Source organism: Aquarana catesbeiana, linkage group LG11 (genome assembly GCF_042186555.1).
Source record: "Aquarana catesbeiana isolate 2022-GZ linkage group LG11, ASM4218655v1, whole genome shotgun sequence".
Taxonomy (NCBI): Eukaryota; Metazoa; Chordata; class Amphibia; order Anura; family Ranidae; genus Aquarana; species Aquarana catesbeiana.
Genome location: NC_133334.1, coordinates 76016017 through 76038648, shown reverse-complemented (window position 1 = coordinate 76038648; position 22632 = coordinate 76016017).

Genomic DNA, 22632 nt, shown 5'->3' with positions numbered 1-22632 from the left:
ACTTGGTATAAATAAATAAAGTTTTGAATATTTGCTATTTACCTTTGGGCTGACATTTCAATTTGATGTGCATTTTGCATTTTTGTTTGAGATAAGACAACAGGGGAGGAATTGGTTTACCTGATTTCTGGTATCATTTAAGATATCTAATTATAACTGCATTTAAAAAAGCCAAATTGCTGTTCTCTTGTGGTATCATTATCACTCCAACATCATTTTGTTGTTAACAAGCTAAGTCACTTGAAATAGAATAGCATTCAATTTTATTAGACTTTAGGGAAGGATCCAGCCCCTTTGTAGCACTCATAACATTTCAATAAGTAAATAATGGACAACCGATAAGACGGGAGCCAAAAAAGATCTAGACCATTGTTTTATATGATAAAGCTTTTATTAAATAAAATCCAGTCAGAAAACACTTATTGCTTAGAGCAACCCTGTTACTAACTGCACTAAATTAAACTAAAAACAACCTAAAAAAGACAGAGATAAATTACCGTATTTATCGGCGTATAACACGCGCCGGCGTATAACACGCGCCGGCGTATAACACGCACCCCAAGTTTAGGAAGGAATTATAAGGAAAAAAACGTTTTAAGGAAAAAAACTTACATTTAAATGCCCATCAATGCAGCCTTGCACAGCGTCCATCTGCATGCTTGTCCAGTGTCATTTGCAGCCTTGCAGTCATTTGCAGCCTTGCAGTCAGCAGCCTTGGTGTCATTTGCAGCCTTGCAGTCAGCAGCCTTAGTGTCATTTGCAGCTTTGCAGCTTTGTCAGTGCTGATCTGCAGCTTTCTTTGTCCATTTGCAGCCTTGCTCAGGCTGCAGTTAAACTGCAGTGACTTTTCATTGTCACCGCAGTTTGAAAATGGCTCCCCTGCGATTCTCTGCGATCCTGAGCTTCAAAATCGCCGACCGCAATTTGAAAATTGCGCAGCCGGCGCCGAAATACACAGAGCCGGTCCTCGGCTCTTCTCGGCGGCTCTCATTCACTTTTGGCTCCACTCGTAGTCCCGCCCGAGATGGGCGTGATTGTGAGCGGAGCTATCCGAACCTAGCCGAGTACACTCGGCTAGGTTCGGGCGGCGCTCGAGTGAAGCCGAAAGTGGCCGAGAAGTGTATTTCGGCGCCGGCGGCGCCATTTTCAAATCGCGGTCGGTGATTTTGAAGCTCAGGATCGCAGGGGATCTGCTTTTAATATGCCGATAAATACGGTACTTAGTTTTCAAGTAGGTGTTGCCTTAAAACTTTGAAGTGCAGAAACCAGGGAGCAGATGAACCCATCACACGTAAGTTTCCAGTTTGCCCCAGATGGAGTCTCTGGTACTTTGTGATTGGCTTAGCGCTGTTACATAGTGTGAGTTAGATGCTACTCTATTCCAGTCAATACCAGGTATTTTATTTACGTCTGACATCTGAGCAGAGTATGGAGTTGCAGGGAAGCAAAAAAAATATACAGTATGTACTGATGGGGTGGATAAATCCGTGTGAAAGCAAAGTATTGATGTGCTTTCAACTTCACACGCCAGAGCTAAACTAAAACCTTTACTCTTCTACAAAAATGTAGAGTTAGGATTGCAGATAATACTGGGGTGCCATGAAGTGGCTCTGCAGCTTATGCATGTAATTTGCAAATGTGTGCAAACTAAACCCCTGTTTTTAACACAAACTGTAATGCCCCATACATACGATCGGACATTCCGACAACAAAATCCATGGATTTTTTCCGACGGATGTTGGCTCAAACTTGTCTTGCATACACACGGTCACACAAATCTTGTCGGAAATTCTGAACGTCAAGAACGTGATGATGTACAACACGTAGGACGAGCTGAGAAAAATGAAGTTCAATAGCCAGTGCGGCTCTTCTGCTTGATTCCGAGCATGCATGGAACTTTGTGCGTTGGAATTGTGTACACACAATCGGAATTTACGACAATGGATTTTGTTGTCGGAAAATTTGAGAACCAGCTCTCAAATTTTGTGTGACGGAAATTCTGATGGAAAATGTCCGATGGAGCCTACACACAGTCGGAATTTCCGTCAAAAAGCTCCCATCGAACATTTTCCGTCAGAAAATCCGACCGTGTGTTGGTCGGTGCATTGAGCTGGAAATTTTCTTTGGTTTTGTTTCACATGTGTCAGCCTTCCATGTGCTCCTTGCTGCTAAGGCCAGTTATAGGTGAGGGCAATGGCCATTTGTCCAGGTATTTTGGCAACCATCTTAGTATCGGTAAATTCCCATGGATCTCTTGAAACAAATGACTGCACTTTTGACTTTATATATGTTGATATATATCTTTATATATGGTAGTCACATTGGAAGTACAGAAATGGACATTTATAAATAAAAAGCCATCACTTTGCAACGTATGGCAATAAAGAAACTGCGTTCTGTGCCACATTCTATTTCTAATTATATGTTGTTCCCAGGTTATATTTTTCAAGTTAACTGAACTGGGAATGATTCTTTGATATTGATCAGAAGCACACTAGTAAATACAGTATGCCATGAAAGGCTCAAAGAATTGGACCGGCCTAGTCAAAGCTCTGCTTTGAGATTGGAAACTGGCAGTTCATGCAAGGAAAACCTCAAATATCTTGCAATTGAAGACATTTTGTATGTACTGGTCAATAATTTGACAGACTTGATGTCAGAGACTGGTAGGGAGTTATACAAAATGCCTACAATAATACATTTCTGCTAACTTGGCAATACCAGCTCCTGGAATCCACAAACTTGTCATGAAGTGACAACAATATATGATCTTCCAAATGACAGGGGATCAGTACAGAAAAATAATTACCAGGTGTTGAAATGATAAAAATCCACATTTATTGACAGTCTATTAAAAACATGAAAATGCTTGTGCAAAAGACATGCCATGCCCAGGGTATACTCATGTTTTCCACAGTACACCATTACATCCATTGATATTTTTGTTGAACAAGTGATTGAATAGGGACATTTTCTTTACATTTTTTTTAAAGTATATAACCTTTTTCTGTAGGCACCATTTTAATGAATGATCTAATGTTTGCCTGTGTTAAATATATTGAAAGAGACAGCATTTTTTTTTGCTGTCTGTACCCCTGTTCATAAGATTTCACCTCACTTTCTGTCCCTTTGACAATTGGATTTTGAAATTTTGGGGTTGTTGTGGAAACAAGGATTGGTGATAAAACTTCAGTGGAGACACCTTTTTAACACGATAACTCTAATGCCCCGTACACACGGTCGGACTTTGTTCGGACATTCCGACAACAAAATCCTAGGATTTTTTCCGACGGATGTTGGCTCAAACTTGTCTTGCATACACACGGTCACACAAAGTTGTCGGAAAATCCGATCGTTCTAAACGCGGTGACGTAAAACACGTACGTCGGGACTATAAACGGGGCAGTGGCCAATAGCTTTCATCTCTTTATTTATTCTGAGCATGCGTGGCACTTTGTCCGTCGGATTTGTGTACACACGATCGGAATTTCCGACAACGGATTTTGTTGTCGAAAAAATTTTATCTCCTGCTCTCCAACTTTGTGTGTCGGAAAATCCGATGGAAAATGTCCGATGGAGCCCACACACGGTCGGAATTTCCGACAACACGCTCCGATCGGACATTTTCCATCGGAAAATCCGACCATGTGTACGGGGCATTAGAGCCCTTTCACACTGGGGCGGGCGTCGGCGGTAAAGCGCCGCTATTGTAAGCGGCGCTTTACCGTCGGTATGTGGCCGCTAGCAGGGCGGTTTTACCCCCGCTAGCGGCCGAGAAATGGTTAAAAACCACCGCAAAGCGCCTCTGCGGTATAGCTGCGCCGTCCCATTGATTTCAATGGGCAGGAGCGGTGAAGGAGCGGTATACACTCCGCTCCTTCACCGCTCCGAAGATGCTGCTAGCAGGACTTTTTTTACCGTCCTGCCAGCGCATCGCTCCAGTGTGAAAGCCTTTGGGGCTTTCACACTGGAATGAAAGCAGCGGCACTTTCGGGTCGGTTTGCAGGCGCTATTATTAGCGCAATAGCGCCTGCAAACCGCCCCAGTGTGAAAGGACCCTTACAGCAGTGAATTTCCCTTTTTAGAGGTAGATTTCCTCTCACTTCTTGTTGTCACCCTCCGTTTGTAAGTATAAGTCACATGTAAGTCTTATGTATGTAACTCGAGGACTGCCTGTATGTGTATACAGTATAACAGTGTATATATATATATATATATATATATATATATATATATATATATATATATGGATAGATAGATATCTATCTATATATATATATATATCTATCTTTATAGATTGTTCACAAATTTGTCTAAATCTGTGTTAGTGAGCACTTCTCCTTTGCCGAGATAATCCATCCACCTCACAGCTATGGCATATCAAGATGCTGATTAGACAGCATGACTATTGCACAGGTGTGCCTTAGGCTGGCCACAATAAAAGGCCACTCTAAAATGTGCAGTTTTACTGTATGGGGGAGTCGGGGGGTTCAGAAAACCAGTCAGTATCTGGTGTGACCACCATTTGCCTCACACAGTGCAGCACATCTCCTTTGCATAGAGTTGATCAGGTTGTTGATTGTGGCCTGTGGAATGTTGGTCCATTCATATTCAATGCCTGTGCAAAGTTGCTGTATATTGGCAGGAACTGGAACACGCCATCATATACGCCGATCTAGAGCATCTCAAACATGCTCAGTGGGTGACATGTCCGGTGAGTATGCTGGCCATTTAAGGACTGGGATGTTTTCAGTTTCCAGGAATTGTGCACAGATCCTTGCAACATGGGGCCGTGCATTATCATGCTGCAACATGAGGTGATGGTCATGGATGAATGGCACAACAATGGGCCTCAGGATCTCGTCACTATATCTCTGTGCATTCAAAATGCCATCAATAAAATGCACTTGAGTTTGTTGTCCATAGCATATGCCTGCCCATACCATAACAACACCGCCACAATGGACCACTCGATCCACAACATTGACATCCACTCACAAACCACTCACCCACTCAACGCCATACACGCTGTCTGCCAGCTGCCCTGTACAGTGAAAACCGGGATTCATCCGTGAAGAGAACACCTCTACAAAGTGCCAGATGCCACTGAATGTGAGCATTTGCCCACTCAAGTCGGTTATGATGATGAACTGCAGTCAGGTCGAGACCCCGATGAGGACGACGAGCATGAAGATGAGCTTCCCTGAGACGGTTTCTGACAGTTTGTGCAGAAATTCTTTGGTTATGCAAACCGATTTTTGCAGCAGCTGTCCCGGTGGCTAGTCTCAGACGATCTTGGAGGTGAAGATGCTGGATGTGGAGGTCCTGGGCTGGTTTGGTTACACATGGTCTGCGGTTGTGAGGCCGGTTGGATGTACTGCCAAATTCTCTGAAACCCCTTTGGAGACGGCTTATGGAAGAGAAAAAAACATTCAATTCAAGGGCAACAGCTCTGGTGGACATTCCTGCAGTCAGCATGCCAATTGCACGATCCCTTAAAACTTACGATGTCTGTGGCATTGTGCTGTGTGATAAAACTGCACACTTTAGAGTGGCCTTTTATTGTGGCCAGCCTAAGGCACACCTGTGCAATAATCATGCTGTCTAATCAGCATCTTGATATGCCACACCTGTGAGGTGGATGGATTATCTTGGCAAAGGAGAAGTGCTCACTAGATTTAGACAGATTTGTGAATAGGGATGACCGAACACCCCCCGGTTCGGTTCGCACCAGAACCTGCGAACGGACCGAAAATTCGCACGAACGTTAGAACCCCATTGACGTCTATGGGACTCGAACGTTCGAAATCAAAAGTGCTAATTTTAAAGGCTAATTTGCATGGTATTGTCCTAAAAAGGATTTGGGGACCCGGGTCCTACCCCAGGGGACATGTATCAATGCAAAAAAAACTTTTAAAAACGGCCGTTTTTTCGGGAGCAGTGATATTAATGATGGTTAAAGTAAAAAAAAAAAAAGTGAAATATTCCTTTAAATATCGTACCTGGGGGGTGTCTATAGTATGCCTGTAAAGTGGCGCGTGTTTCCCGTGTTTAGAACAGTCCCTGCACCAAATGTCATTTTTAAAGGAAAAAATCTCATTTAAAACTGCTTGCGGGTTTAATGTAATGTCGGGTCCTGGCAATATGGATGAAAATCAGTGAGACAAACGGCATGGGTACCCCCCAGTCCATTACCAGGCCCTTTGGGTCTTGTATGGATATTAAGGGGAACCCCGCACCCAAATTAAAATAAGGAAAGGTGTGGGGCCACAAGGCTCTATATACTCTGAACAGCAGTATACAGGCGGTGCAAACAAGACAGGGACTGTAGGTTTGTTGTTAAGTAGAATCTGTTTGTCATTTTGAACGGGTACATTTTTAACGTGTTTAGCTCCAGCCAAAAAATCTTTTTTAAGCTTTTTGGACAACATAGGGAAGGGTTATCACCCCTGTGACATTTGTTTTGCTGTCTTTCCTCCTCTTTAGAAGATTTCACCTCACTTTTTGTCCCAATGACAAATGTTTTTTGAAAATTTGGGTTTTTTTGTGGAACAAGGATTGGAAAGCATCAGTGGAAAGGAGAAATGTTTTTCCCATATTAACTCTTACAGGAGAGAATTTCCCTTCCTAGGGGTAGATTTCATCTCACTTCCTGTTGTCTCCTTCCGTTTGCAAGTAGGAGTCGTTTGTAAGTTAGATGTTTGAAAGTAGGGGCCTGCCCTATATACTCAGCATAAATTTGGCCCTTAGGTGTTGTTGTGGCCACAACAACGTAAGCCCTCACAGGGCCCTGCTGTGAAATATTAGATCAAGAATTGTAATTACATGCCCCTGTTGAACAGGGGCAGAAAAACTGGGCCTTTGGTGGTGATGGTGCTGGTGCCACAACACTGTAAGTCCTCACTCGCTCTTGGTGGGTGCAGAAATGGGCCCTGCTGTGAAATATTAGATCAAGAATTGTAATTACATGCCCCTGTTGAACAGGGGCAGAAAAATTGGGCCTTTGGTGGTGGTGGTGGTGGTGCTGGTGCCACAACACTGCAACCCCTCACAGACACTCTAGTTGGAACGCAGGAACGGGCCCTGCTGCAAAGTATTGCATCAAAAATTGTAATTACACGCCCCTGTTAAACAGGGGCAGAAAAATTGGGCCTTAGGCACTGGTGCTGGTGCTACAACACTGCAACCCCTCACAGACACTCTAGTTGGAACGCAGGAACGAGCCCTGCTGCAAAGTATTGCATCAAAAATTGTAATTACACGCCCCTGTTAAACAGGGGCTGAAAAATTGGGCCTTGGCACTGGTGCTGGTGCCACAACACTGCAACCCCTCACAGACACTCTAGTTGGAATGCAGGAACGAGCTCTGCTGCAAAGTATTGCATCAAAAATTGTAATCACACGCCCCTGTTAAACAGGGGCTAAAAAATTGTGCCTTAGGCATTGGTGGTGGTGCCCAGAACCAAAAATGTTCTTTCAAGCTATCAGCGTGATGATTGAGGAGGAAGAGGATAATTACTCAGGGATAGTCACTCAGCATCAGCATAGGCAGTCTTTGAAGGGATCTGAGATTTTAAAAAAAATTATTCGGTTACATCAGCATCAGGTGCTTGGTAGCTGGTGGTGATCCAAGACTGATTCATTTTTATGAAGGTCAGTCGATCGACCGAGTCGGTGGACAGACGCACCCTGTGATCGGTTACAAAGCCTCCAGCAGCACTGAATGTGCGTTCCGAAAGAACGCTGGATGCAGGACAGGCCAGTAGCTCAATTGCATACTGTGCAAGCTCTGGCCAGTGATCCATCCTCAAGACCCAGTAACCCAGAGGATTTTCGGTGGGAAAGGTGTCCAAGTCTGATCTTGCCCCTAGGTATTCCTGCACCATGTAAAACAGACGCTGGCGATGGTTGCTGGAACCGATCATACCTTGGGGCTGCGGACCAAAAAATTGTCTGAACGCATCGGTCAGACGGCCACCTTCTCCACCGCTCCTTCTTTGACTGACCGAAGCCTCAGCAACACGTTGTCCAGAAACAGGAGTTTGTAACCTCCCAGTCTCTGGGAACGCGTTGCACAGACCTTTCTGCAAGGCCTCCCGAAGATGTTTCATCCTCTGCTCCCTCTGCGATGGCAAGATAAGGTCCGCAACCTTACCCTTGTAACGTGGATCAAGGAGGGTTGCCAGCCAGTATTGGTCCTTCTCCTTGATACCACGAATACGAGGATCCTTACGCAGGCTTTGCAGGATCAGGGAGGCCATGCAGCGTAGGTTTGCTGAGGCATTCGGTCCGGAGTCCTCTGGGTCACTAAGAACGACATGGTCCGCAGCCACCTCCTCCCAGCCACGTACAAGTCCATGTGTTTCTTGGGACTGATCCCTTAAAGACTGCTGCTGATGCTGAGTGCCAGGCTCCACCTCCATACTGACACAATCTTCCTCCTCCTCCTCCTCGTCCTCTTCCTGTGTGATCGGCGGGCATGCAGCAACACTGTCTGGATAAAGGGGGCCTTGAGAGCTAAGGAAGTCCTCCTCTTCCTGCCTCTGTTCTGCCTCAAGTGCCCTGTCCATTATTCCACGCAGCGTGTGCTCCAACAGGTGGACAAGGGGGACAGTGTCACTGATGCATGCACTGTCACTGCTCACCATCCTCGTGGCCTCCTCAAATGGTGACAGGACAGTGCATGCATCCCTGATCATGGCCCACTGGCGTGGGGAAAAAAAAACAAGCTCCCCTGACCCTGTCCTGGTGCCATAGTCGCACAGGTACTCATTGATGGCCCTGCAGCATGGCCAACGTTGAGTTCTACCTGGTGGGCATGTCACAGATTAGGCGGTTCCTGGGCAGGTTAAACTCCTTTTGGAGGTCCGTCAGCCGAGCACTGGCATTATATGACCGGCGGAAATGCACACAGACTTTCCTGGCCTGCCTCAGGACATCCTGTAAGCCCGGGTACCTGGCCAAGAACCGCTGCACCACCAAGTTAAGGACGTGAGCCAAACAGGGCACATGGGTCATTTGTCCCTGTCGGAGGGCAGAGAGGAGGTTGGTGCCATTGTCGCAAACCACCATTCCTGCCTTAAGTTGGCGTGGCGTCAACCACCTCTGAACCTGCCCCTGCAGAGCTGACAGAACCTCTGCCCCAGTGTGGCTCCTGTCCCCCAAGCACACCAGCTCAAGCACCGCATGGCATCTTTAGCCTGCGTACTTGCGTAGCCCCTTGAATGGCTACGGAGCACCGCTGGTTTCCGAGGACAAAGCACAGGAAGAGGCCATGGAGGAAGAAGAAGAGGAGGGGGTGGAGGAGAGAGGTGTGTCACAATCATTAGCATTTTGGAGGCGTGGTGGCGGAACAACCTCCAACACTACTGCACCTTGTCCTGCATCCTTCCCAGCTGCCAGCAGAGTCACCCAATGCGCCGTGAAACTTAAGTAACGTCCCTGTCCATGCCTGCTGGACCATGAGTCAGCGGTAATATGCACCTTACTGCTGACCGCCCTGTCCAGCGAGGCATGGACATTGCCTTCCACATGCCGGTAGAGAGCCGGAATCACCTTCCGTGAGAAAAAGTGGCGTTTAGGTACCTGCCACTGAGGAACCGCACATTCCACAAACTCACGGAAGGGGGCAGAGTCTACCAACTGAAAAGGCAGCAGTTGAAGTGCTAGCAATTTTGCCAAGCTAGCATTCAACCACTGCGCATGTGGATGGCTGGGAGCAAACTTCTTTCAGCGGGGCAGCAGCTGGGGCAGGGAAATTTGCCTGGTACAATCTGACGTCGGTGTACCAAAAGCAGATTGCCCACAAGTACTTGGCTGTGACACACCTAATTCTACACCTTCATTCCTCTCAGTGCAGGTCTCAGAGAGGACTGAAGGTATAGTGGAGTTGGAGATCTCAGCTGATGAGGAGCAAGGAGAGGTCCTCTTTGTTCTTTGGTGTGGGTCTTTTAGATACGCTTGCCAACGAACTGCATGGCAGGTCAACATATGTCTGGTCAAGCATGTGGTACCCAAGCGGGAGATGTTTTGGCCACGCGAGATACGCTTGAGACATATGTTGCAAATAGCAGCGGTGTGATCTGATGCACTCGTCTCAAAAAAGGCCCACACCAAAGAACTTTTTGAATAACGCGCAGAGACTGCAGCGCCCTGCACATGTGGAGCTTTGGGGTGTGATGCAGTCAATGTGCTGCCCTTAGGCTGGCCCCTGGAGGGCATCCTGCCTCATTGGTGATGTGCCGCCTCCTCCTCCTCCTCCTCTCTCCTATCAGGCACCCACGTTGAGTCAGTGACCTCATCATCCCCTCCCTCCTCATCACTGGAGCAAACCTGGCAGTATGCTGCAGCAGGGGGAGCAAGACTGCCAGATTGCTGTGCTTCTTGGGCACCCCCTCTGTCTGCGCTCATGTTACTGCCTTCATCGAGCTCAGTATCATCATCAGAGCCTTCCAAACGCTGGGCATCCTCCTGGAGCATGTGCCCAACACTGTGGTCAAACAGTTCGAGGGACTCCTCAGGAGGACATGGTGGGGCTAGGGAAGGAGTCACTGATGACATTGAGCTGAGGGAAGAGGCCGCTGCTTTGCCAAAGTACCCTGGGCATGGGTGAGAGAGGATGACGAGGATGAGGACGGCTTGGTCATCCACTCGACCAAGTCTTCCGCATGTTGTGGCTCAACACGGCCAGCTGCCGAAAAAAAGCCCAAGCGTGTCCCACGGCCACATGCTGATGAGGATGCACCGTCTCCATGACCAGCACTAGACACAGAGCCTGCTTGCCCTCTCTTATTGGCTTGTGACTGTCTGCCTCTCCTTCTTGGCCTTCCAGACATACTAATGGCCTGTAGCTGCACTAAGCTGGGATATGTATATATATATATATATATATATATATGTACTGATACTGCAGCTAGCAAAATCAACTGCCTGCCTGTAGTATGAGAACACCACCAACCTTCTACAGGTAGCTTTAGCTGAAAACTGTGAGGTGGACGCACCCCACTAACTTGTAGGTTTAGCTGAACACTGTGAGCAGGACGCACCCCACTAACTTGTAGGTTTAGCTGAACACTGTGAGGTGGACGCACCACACTAACTTGTAGGTTTAGCTGAACACTGTGAGGTGGACGCACCACACTAACTTGCAGGTTTAGCTGAACACTGTGAGCAGGACGCACCCCACTAACTTGTAGGTTTAGCTGAACACTGTGAGCAGGACGCACCCCACTAACTTGTAGGTTTAGCTGAACACTGTGAGCAGGACGCACTGCACTAACTGTAAATAGTCTAGCTGCCTGACTGTGGTACTAATAGGATCAAAAGAACACCATTAATTTTCTTCAGGTAGCTGTATATACTGTAACAAGACAAGCCTGCCTGTCAGTAAGAAGATAACAGGAACGGATCTAGCTGAACACTGTGAGCAGGACGCACTGCACTAACTTGTAGGTTTAGCTGAACACTGTGAGCAGGACGCACCCCACTAACTTGTAGGTTTAGCTGAACACTGTGAGCAGGACGCACTGCACTAACTGTAATAGTCTAGCTTCCTGACTGTGGTACTAATAGGATCAAAAGAACACCAGTAATTTTCTTCAGGTAGCTGTATATACTGTAATAGGGATGAGCCGAACACCCCCCGGTTCGGTTCGCACCAGAACCCGCGAACGGACCGAAAGTTCGCACGAACGTTAGAACCCCATTGACGTCTATGGGACTCGAACGTTCGAAATCAGAAGTGCTCATTTTAAAGGCTAATTTGCATGGTATTGTCCTAAAAAGGGTTTGGGGACCCGGGTCCTACCCCAGGGGACATGTATCAATGCAAAAAAAACTTTTAAAAACGGCCGTTTTTTCGGGAGCAGTGATTTTAATGATGCTTAAAGTAAAAAAAAAAAAGTGAAATATTCCTTTAAATATCGTACCTGGGGGGTGTCTATAGTATGCCTGTAAAGTGACGCGTGTTTCCCATGTTTAGAACAGTCCCTGCACCAAATGTCATTTTTAAAGGAAAAAATCTCATTTAAAACTGCTTGCGGGTTTAATGTCATGTCGGGTCATGGCAATATGGATGAAAATCAGTGAGACAAACGGCATGGGTACCCCCCAGTCCATTACCAGGCCCTTTGGGTCTTGTATGGATATTAAGGGGAACCCCGCACCCAAATTAAAATAAGGAAAGGTGTGGGGCCACCAGGCCCTATATACTCTGAACAGCAGTATACAGGCGGTGCAAACAAGACAGGGACTGTAGGTTTGTTGTTAAGTAGAATCTGTTTGTAATTTTGAACATTTTTAACGTGTTTAGCTCCAGCCAAAAAATCTTTTCTAAGCTTTTTGGAAAACATAGGGAAGGGTTATCACCCCTGTGACATTTGTTTTGCTGTCTTTCCTCCTCTTCAGAAGATTTCACCTCACTTTTTTGTCCCAATGAAAAATGTTTTTTGAAAATTTGGGTTTTTTTGTGGAACAAGGATTGGAAAGCATCAGTGGAAAGGAGAAATTGTTTTCCCATATTAACTCTTACAGGAGAGAATTTCCCTTCCTAGGGGTAGATTTCATCTCACTTCCTGTTGTCTCCTTCCGTTTGCAAGTAGGAGTCGTTTGTAAGTTAGATGTTTGAAAGTAGGGTCCTGCCCTATATACTCAGCAGAAATTTGGGCCTTAGGTGTTGCTGTGGCCACAACACTGTAAGCCCTCACAGGGCCCTGCTGTGAAATATTAGATCAAGAATTGTAATTACATGCCCCTGTTGAACAGGAGCTGAAAAATTAGGCCTTAGGCACTGGTGCTGGTGCCACAACACTGCAACCCCTCACAGACACTCTAGTTGGAACGCAGGAACGAGCCCTGCTGCAAAGTATTGCTTCAAAAATGGTAATTACACGCCCCTGTTAGACAGGGGCAGAAAAATTGGGCCTTAGGCACTGGTGCTGGTGCCACAACACTGCAACCCCTCACAGACACTCTAGTTGGAATGCAGGAACGAGCCCTGCTGCAAAGTATTACATCAAAAATTGTAATTACACGCCCCTGTTAAACAGGGGCTGAAAAATTGTGCCTTAGGCACTGGTGGTGGCGCCCAGAACCAAAAATGTTCTTACAAGCTATCAGCGTGATGATTGAGGAGGAAGAGGATAATTACTCAGGGATAGTCACTCAGCATCAGCATAGGCAGTCTTTGAAGGGATCTGAGATTTCAAAAAAAATTATTCGGTTACATCAGCATCAGGTGCTTGGTAGCTGGTGGTGATCCAAGACTCATTCATTTTTATGAAGGTCAGCCGATCGACCGAGTCGGTGGACAGACGCACCCTGTGATCGGTTACCACGCCTCCAGCAGCACTGAATGTGCGTTCCGAAAGAACGCTGGATGCAGGACAGGCCAGTAGCTCAATTGCATACTGTGCAAGCTCTGGCCAGTGATCCATCCTCAAGACCCAGTAACCCAGAGGATTTTCGGTGGGAAAGGTGTCCAAGTCTGATCTTGCCCCTAGGTATTCCTGCACCATGTAAAACAGACGCTGGCGATGGTTGCTGGAACCGATCATACCTTGGGGCTGCGGACCAAAAAATTGTCTGAACGCATCGGTCAGACGGCCACCTTCTCCACCGCTCCTTCTTTGACTGACCGAAGCCTCAGCAACACGTTGTCCAGAAACAGGAGTTTGTAACCTCTCAGTCTCTGGGAACGCGTTGCACAGACCTTTCTGCAAGGCCTCCCGAAGATGTTTCATCCTCTGCTCCCTCTGCGATGGCAAGATAAGGTCCGCAACCTTACCCTTGTAACGTGGATCAAGGAGGGTTGCCAGCCAGTATTGGTCCTTCTCCTTGATACCACGAATACGAGGATCCTTACGCAGGCTTTGCAGGATCAGGGAGGCCATGCAGCGTAGGTTTGCTGAGGCATTCGGTCCGGAGTCCTCTGGGTCACTAAGAACGACATGGTCCGCAGCCACCTCCTCCCAGCCACGTACAAGTCCATGTGTTTCTTGGGACTGATCCCTTAAAGACTGCTGCTGATGCTGAGTGCCAGGCTCCACCTCCATACTGACACAATCTTCCTCCTCCTCCTCCTCCTCTTCCTCCTCGTCCTCTTCCTGTGTGATCGGCGGGCACGCAGGAACACTGTCTGGATAAAGGGGGCCTTGAGAGCTAAGGAAGTCCTCCTCTTCCTGCCTCTGTTCTGCCTCAAGTGTCCTGTCCATTATTCCACGCAGCGTGTGCTCCAACAGGTGGACAAGGGGGACAGTGTCACTGATGCATGCACTGTCACTGCTCACCATCCTCGTGGCCTCCTCGAATGGTGACAGGACAGTGCATGCATCCCTGATCATGGCCCACTGGCGTGGGGAAAAAAAAACAAGCTCCCCTGACCCTGTCCTGGTGCCATAGTCGCACAGGTACTCATTGATGGCCCTCTGCTGTGTGTGCAGCTGCTGCAGCATGGCCAACGTTGAGTTCCACCTGGTGGGCATGTCACAGATTAGGCGGTTCTTGGGCAGGTTAAACTCCTTTTGGAGGTCCGTCAGCCGAGCACTGGCATTATATGACCGGCGGAAATGCACACAGACTTTCCTGGCCTGCCTCAGGACATCCTGTAAGCCCGGGTACCTGCCCAAGAACCGCTGCACCACCAAGTTAAGGACGTGAGCCAAACAGGGCACATGGGTCATTTGTCCCTGTCGGAGGGCAGAGAGGAGGTTGGTGCCATTGTCGCAAACCACCATTCCTGCCTTAAGTTGGCGTGGCGTCAACCACCTCTGAACCTGCCCCTGCAGAGCTGACAGAACCTCTGCCCCAGTGTGGCTCCTGTCCCCCAAGCACACCAGCTCAAGCACCGCATGGCATCTTTTGGCCTGCGTACTTGCGTAGCCCCTTGAACGCCTACGGAGCACCGCTGGTTCCGAGGAAGAGGCCATGGAGGAAGAAGAAGAGGAGGGGGTGGAGGAGAGAGGTGTGTCACAATCAGCATTTTGGAGGCGTGGTGGCGGAACAACCTCCAACACTACTGCACCTTGTCCTGCATCCTTCCCAGCTGCCAGCAGAGTCACCCAATGCGCCGTGAAACTTAGGTAACGTCCCTGTCCATGCCTGCTGGACCATGAGTCAGCGGTAATATGCACCTTACCGCTGACCGCCCTGTCCAGCGAGGCATGGACATTGCCTTCCACATGCCGGTAGAGAGCCGGAATCGCCTTCCGTGAGAAAAAGTGGCGTTTGGGTACCTGCCACTGAGGAACCGCACATTCCACAAACTCACGGAAGGGGGCAGAGTCTACCAACTGAAAAGGCAGCAGTTGAAGTGCTAGCAATTTTGCCAAGCTAGCATTCAACCGCTGGGCATGTGGATGGCTGGGAGCAAACTTCTTTCGGCAGTGCAGCAGCTGGGGCAGGGAAATTTGCCTGGTACAATCTGACCTCGGTGTACCAAAAGCAGATTGCCCACAAGTACTTGGCTGTGACACACCTAATTCTACACCTTCATTCCTCTCACTGCAGGTCTCAGAGAGGACTGAAGGTCTAGTGGGGTTGGAAATCTCAGCTGATGAGGAGCAAGGAGAGATCCTCTTTGTTCTTTGGTGTGGGTCTTTTAGATACGCTTGCCAACGAACTGCATGGCAGGTCAACATATGTCTGGTCAAGCATGTGGTACCCAAGCGGGAGATGTTTTGGCCACGCGAGATACGCTTGAGACATATGTTGCAAATAGCAGCGGTGCGATCTGATGCACTCGTCTCAAAAAAGGCCCACACCAAAGAACTTTTTGAATAACGCGCAGAGACTGCAGCGCCCTGCACATGTGGAGCTTTGGGGTGTGATGCAGTCAATGTGCTGCCCTTAGGCTGGCCCCTGGAGGGCATCCTGCCTCGTTGGTGATGTGCCGCCGCGTCCTCCTCCTCCTCCTCCTCCTCCTCCTCTCTCCTATCAGGCACCCACGTTGAGTCAGTGACCTCATCATCCCCTCCCTCCTCATCACTGGAGCAAACCTGGCAGTATGCTGCAGCAGGGGGAGCATGACTGCCAGATTGCTGTCCTTCTTGGGCACCCCCTCTGTCCGTGCTCATGTTACTGCCTTCATCGAGCTCAGTATCGTCATCAGAGCCTTCCAAACGCTGGGCATCCTCCTGGAGCATGTACCCAACACTGTGGTCAAACAGTTCGAGGGAATCCTCATGAGGACATGGTGGAGCTAGGGAAGGAGTCACTGATGACATTGAGCTGAGGGAAGAGGCCGCTGCTTTGCCAGACAAAGCACCCTGGGCATGGGTGAGAGAGGATGAGGAGGATGAGGACGGCTTGGTCATCCACTCGACCAAGTCTTCCGCATGTTGCGGCTCAACACGGCCAGCTGCCGAAAAAAAGGCCAAGCGTGTCCCATGGCCACGTGCTGATGAGGATGCACCGTCTCCACGACCAGCACTAGACACAGAGCCTGCTTGCCCTCTCTTATTGGCTTGTGACTGTCTGCCTCTCCTTCTTGGCCTTCCAGACATACTAATGGCCTGTAGCTGCACTAAGCTGGGATAGAACACCTGTAATTTTCTTCAGGTAGCTTTATATACTGTAACCAGACAAGCCTGCCTGTCAGTAGGAAGATAACAGGAACAGATTTAGCTGAACACTGTGAGCAGGACGCACTGTACTAAATGTAAATAGTCTAGCTGCCTGACCGTGGTACTAATAGGATCAAATAGAACACCTGTAATTTTCTTCAGGTAGCTTTATATACTGTAACCAGACAAGCCTGCCTGTCAGTAGGAAGATAACAGGAACGGATCTAGCTGTACACTGTGAGCAGGACGCACTGTACTAAATGTAAATAGTCTAGCTGCCTGACCGTGGTACTAATAGGATCAAATAGAACACCTGTAATTTTCTTCAGGTAGCTTTATATACTGTAACCAGACAAGCCTGCCTGTCAGTAGGAAGATAACAGGAACGGATCTAGCTGAACACTGTGAGCAGGACGCACTGTACTAAATGTAAATAGTCTAGCTGCCTGACCGTGGTACTAATAGGATCAAATAGAACACCTGTAATTTTCTTCAGGTAGCTTTATATACTGTAACCAGACAAGCCTGCCTGTCAGTAGGAAGATAACAGGAACGGATCTAGCTGTACACTGTGAGCAGGACGCACTGTACTAAATGTAAATAGTCTAGCTGCCTGACCGTGGTACTAATAGGATCAAATAGAACACCTGTAATTTTCTTCAGGTAGCTTTATATACTGTAACCAGACAAGCCTGCCTGTCAGTAGGAAGATAACAGGAACGGATCTAGCTGAACACTGTGAGCAGGACGCACTGTACTAAATGTAAATAGTCTAGCTGCCTGACCGTGGTACTAATAGGATCAAATAGAACACCTGTAATTTTCTTCAGGTAGCTTTATATACTGTAACCAGACAAGCCTGCCTGTCAGTAGGAAGATAACAGGAACGGATCTAGCTGCACACTGTGAGCAGGACGCACTATACTAAATGTAAATAGTCTAGCTGCCTGACCGTGGTACTAATAGGATCAAATAGAACACCTGTAATTTTCTTCAGGTAGCTTTATATACTGTAACCAGACAAGCCTGCCTGTCAGTAGGAAGATAACAGGAACGGATCTAGCTGAACACTGTGAGCAGGACGCACTGCACTAAATGTAAATAGTCTAGAAGATAACAGGAACGGATCTAGCTGAACACTGTGAGCAGGACGCACTGCACTAAATGTAAATAGTCTAGAAGATAACAGGAACGGATCTAGCTGAACACTGTGAGCAGGACGCACTGCACTAAATGTAAATAGTCTAGAAGATAACAGGAACGGATCTAGCTGAACACTGTGAGCAGGACGCACTGCACTAAATGTAAATAGTCTAGAAGATAACAGGAACGGATCTAGCTGAACACTGTGAGCAGGACGCACTGCACTAAATGTAAATAGCAGGAACGGATCTAGCTGAACACTGTGAGCAGGACGCACTGCACTAAATGTAAATAGTCTAGAAGATAACAGGAACGGATCTAGCTGAACACTGTGAGCAGGACGCACTGCACTAAATGTAAATAGCAGGAACGGCTCTAGCTGAACACTGTGAGCAGGACGCACTGCACTAAATGTAAATAGCAGGAACGGATCTAGCTGAACACTGTGAGCAGGACGCACTGCACTAAATGTAAATAGCAGGAACGGATCTAGCTGAACACTGTGAGCAGGACGCACTGCACTAAATGTAAATAGCAGGAACGGATCTAGCTGAACACTGTGAGCAGGACGCACTGCACTAAATGTAAATAACAGGAACGGATCTAGCTGAACACTGTGAGCAGGACGCACTGCACTAAATGTAAATAGCAGGAACGGATCTAGCTGAACACTGTGAGCAGGACGCACTGCACTAAATGTAAATAGCAGGAACGGATCTAGCTGAACACTGTGAGCAGGACGCACTGCACTAAATGTAAATTGCAGGAACGGATCTAGCTGAACACTGTGAGCAGGATGCACTGCACTAAATGTAAATAGTCTAGAAGATAACAGGAACGGATCTAGCTGAACACTGTGAGCAGGACGCACTGCACTAAATGTAAATAGCAGGAACGGATCTAGCTGAACACTGTGAGCAGGACGCACTGCATTAAATGTAAATAGTCTAGATAGAAGATAACAGGAACGGATCTAGCTAAACTGAATACAGTGTATATATATATATATGCAACACCTGGGATGCATATATATACACAATACACTGTAAGTGCAGCTAACTGACTGACTGTTCTGCCTAATCTATCTAACTCAAATCAAATGACACTGTCTCTCTCTCTCTCTCTATCTCTCAGCACACCGGAACACACACTACACAGGGCCGCCGTGCAGGCAGCCTTATATAGTGTGGGGTGTGTACTAAATCCCCTGAGCCATAATTGGCCAAAGCCACCCTGGCTTTGGCCAATTACAGCTCTCTCTACTGACGGCGCTGTGATTGGCCAAGCATGCGGGTCATAGTGCATGCTTGGCCAATCATCAGCCAGCAATGCACTGCGATGCCGCAGTGAATTATGGGCCGTGACGCGCCACACGAATTTAGCGCGAACGGCCCATATCGTTCGCAATTCGGCGAACGGGCGAACAGCTGATGTTCGAGTCGAACATGGGTTCGACTCGAACACGAAGCTCATCCCTATACTGTAACAAAACAAGCCTGCCTGTCAGTAGGAAGATAACAGGAACGGATCTAGCTGAACACTGTGAGCAGGACACACTGCACTAACTTGTAGGTTTAGCTGAACACTGTGAGCAGGACGCACCGCACTAACTTGAAGGTTTAGCTGAACACTGAGCAGGACGCACCCCACTAACTTTTGTAGGTTTAGCTGAACACTGTGAGCAGGACGCACTGCACTAACTGTAAATAGTCTAGCTGCCTGACTGTGGTACTAATAGGATCAAAAGAACACCAGTAATTTTCTTCAGGTAGCTGTATATACTGTAACAAGACAAGCCTGCCTGTCAGTAGGAAGATAACAGGAACGGATCTAGCTGAACACTGTGAGCAGGACGCACTGCACTAACTTGTAGGTTTAGCTGAACACTGTGAGGTGGACGCACCACACTAACATGTAGGTTTAGCTGAACACTGTGAGCAGGACGCACCCCACTAACTTGTAGGTTTAGCTGAACACTGTGAGCAGGACGCACTGCACTAACTGTAAATAGTCTAGCTGCCTGACTGTGGTACTAATAGGATCAAAAGAACACCAGTAATTTTCTTCAGGTAGCTGTATATACTGTAACAAGACAAGCCTGCCTGTCAGTAGGAAGATAACAGGAACGGATCTAGCTGAACACTGTGAGCAGGACGCACTGCACTAACTTGTAGGTTTAGCTGAACACTGTGAGGTGGACGCACCACACTAACTTGTAGGTTTACCTGAACACTGTGAGCAGGACGCACCCCACTAACTTGTAGGTTTACCTGAACACTGTGAGCAGGACGCACTGCCTGCCTGTCAGTAGGAAGATAACAAGAACGGATCTAGCTAAACTGAATACAGTGTATATATATATATATGCAACACCTGGGATGCATATATATACACAATACACTGTAAGTGCAGCTAACTGACTGACTGTTCTGCCTAATCTATCTAACTCAAATCAAATGTCACTGTCTGTCTCTCTCTCTCTCTCAATGAACGCCGGAACACACACTACACAGGGCCGCCGTGCAGGCGGCCTTATATAGTGTATGGCATGTACTAAATCCCCTGAGCCATAATTGGCCAAAGCCTCCTTGGCTTTGGCCAATTACGGCTCTCTGTTCAGGCGGCGCTGTGATTGGCCAAGCATGCGGGTCATAGTGCATGCTTGGCCAATCATCAGCCAGCAATGCACTGCGATGCCGCAGTGAATTATGGGCCGTGACGCGCCACACGAATTTGGCGCGAACGGCCCATATCGTTCGCATTTCGACGAACGATCGAACAGCCGATGTTCGACTCGAACATGGGTTCGACTCGAACACGAAGCTCATCCCTATTTGTGAACAATATTTGAGAGAAATAGGCCTTTTGTGTACACAGAAAAAGTTGTAGGTCATTAAGTGCAGCTCATGATAAATAGGGGCAAACACAAAAGTGTTGCGTTTATAATTTTGCTGTGTGTGTGCATATATATATATATATATATATATATATATATATATATATATATAGTCAGGTGCATAAATATTGGGACCACGACACAATTCTAATCTTTTTTGGCTCTATACACCACCACAATGGATTTGAAATGAAACAAACAAGATGTGCTTTAACTGCATACTTTCAGCTTTAATTTGAGGGTATTTACATCCAAATCAGGTGAATGGTGTAGGAATTACAACAGTTTGTATATGTGCCTCCCACTTTTTAAGGGACCAAAAGTAATGGGACAGATTAACAATCATGCATCAAACTTTCACTTTTTAATACTTGCTTGCAAATCCTTTGCAGTCAATTACAGCCTGAAGTCTGGAATGCACAGACATCACGAGACGCTGGGTTTCATCCCTGGTGATGCTCCGCCAGGCCTCTACTGCAACTGTCTTCAGTTCCTGCTTGTTCTTGGGGCATTTTCCCTTCAGTTTTGTCTTCAGCAAGTGAAATGCATGCTCAATCGGATTCAGGTCAGGTGATTGACTTGGCCATTGCATAATGTTCCACTTCTTTCCCTTAAAAAAGTCTTTGGTTGCTTTCGCAGTATGCTTTGGGTCATTGTCCATCTGCACTGTGAAGTGCCGTCCAATGAGTTCTGAAGCATTTTGCTGAATATGAGCAGATAATATTGCCCAAAACACTTCAGAATTCATCCTGCTGCTTTTGTCAGCAGTCACATCATCAATAAATACAAGAGAACCAGTTCCATTGGCAGCCATACATGCCAACGCCATGACACTACCACCACCATGCTTCACTGATGAGGTGGTATGCTTTGGATCATGAGCAGTTCATAGTTACATAGTAGGTGAGGTTGAAAAAAGACACAAGTCGATCCCGGCTAGGGCTGCACTCCCATTCACATGGGCAGAAAAATCAATCCCATATCTTGGAATTCATTTAACAGCATCTCATTCTGACTTATTCTCAACCAATTATCCTCCTGTATTAAGACAGATCACAAATCTAATAAAACAATGGTCGCAACTTCCTTTATCCTGGATAGGGAAGATTAATGCAATCAAAATGACTATTCTACCCAAATTGCTTTATCTATTCAGAGTCCTCCCTATTCCAATTCCTTCCTATTTTTTGAGAATAGTACAAAAAAGAGCAACTTCGTTTATATGGGGCTCTTCTAAACCACGTATACCTATACACACACTACATCTTCCCAAAAATAAAGGAGGCCTGGGATACCCTAATTTTACTAACTACTACAGAGCAGCACATTTGGCCAGTCTGTCCAAATACCATGCAAAACAGGAAATCCCATTATGGGTATTTATAGAGGCTTCAGAAAATGACCCTCTATTAATATCAAATTTATTATGGCTTGATCCTAAAGACCGCTTTAAAATTCATAATCCCATAACTAAACACTTCTTATCTCTCTGGGATAAACTAAAAACCAAATATCAGTTACAATCTCCACACAATCCTCTCCTTTCTTTTATCAGAAATCCGGCCTTTTATCCAGCATGGATCTACCCAAATTCTTTTAAAGCTTGGACAACATCAGGCATTCAGACACTAAATGACTTCATAGCATCTAAATCATTCCTTTCATTCCCATCACTTAGAGAAAAATATGATCTACCAAACTCGGAGATATTTAGATATCTCCAAATCAAAAATTTCTATACACCATTCCTAAAGGGGGATACACCATTATCCCAATTATCCATTTTTAAATCAATCTGTACAAAAGATCCATTTGCTAAAGGTACAATTTCATCACTTTATAATCAATTATATGGAGTAGCAAATCTTAATAGACCCTCTTACGTTCAGAGGTGGGAAGAGGACCTGGGACGAACTTTAGAAGACACGGACTGGTCTAATATATGGCTCACATCTAAGTCATCTTCACCCAACATCTTGGCACTGGAGACAAATTATAAAGTCCTAACTCGCTGGTACCTTGTACCCGCTAGAG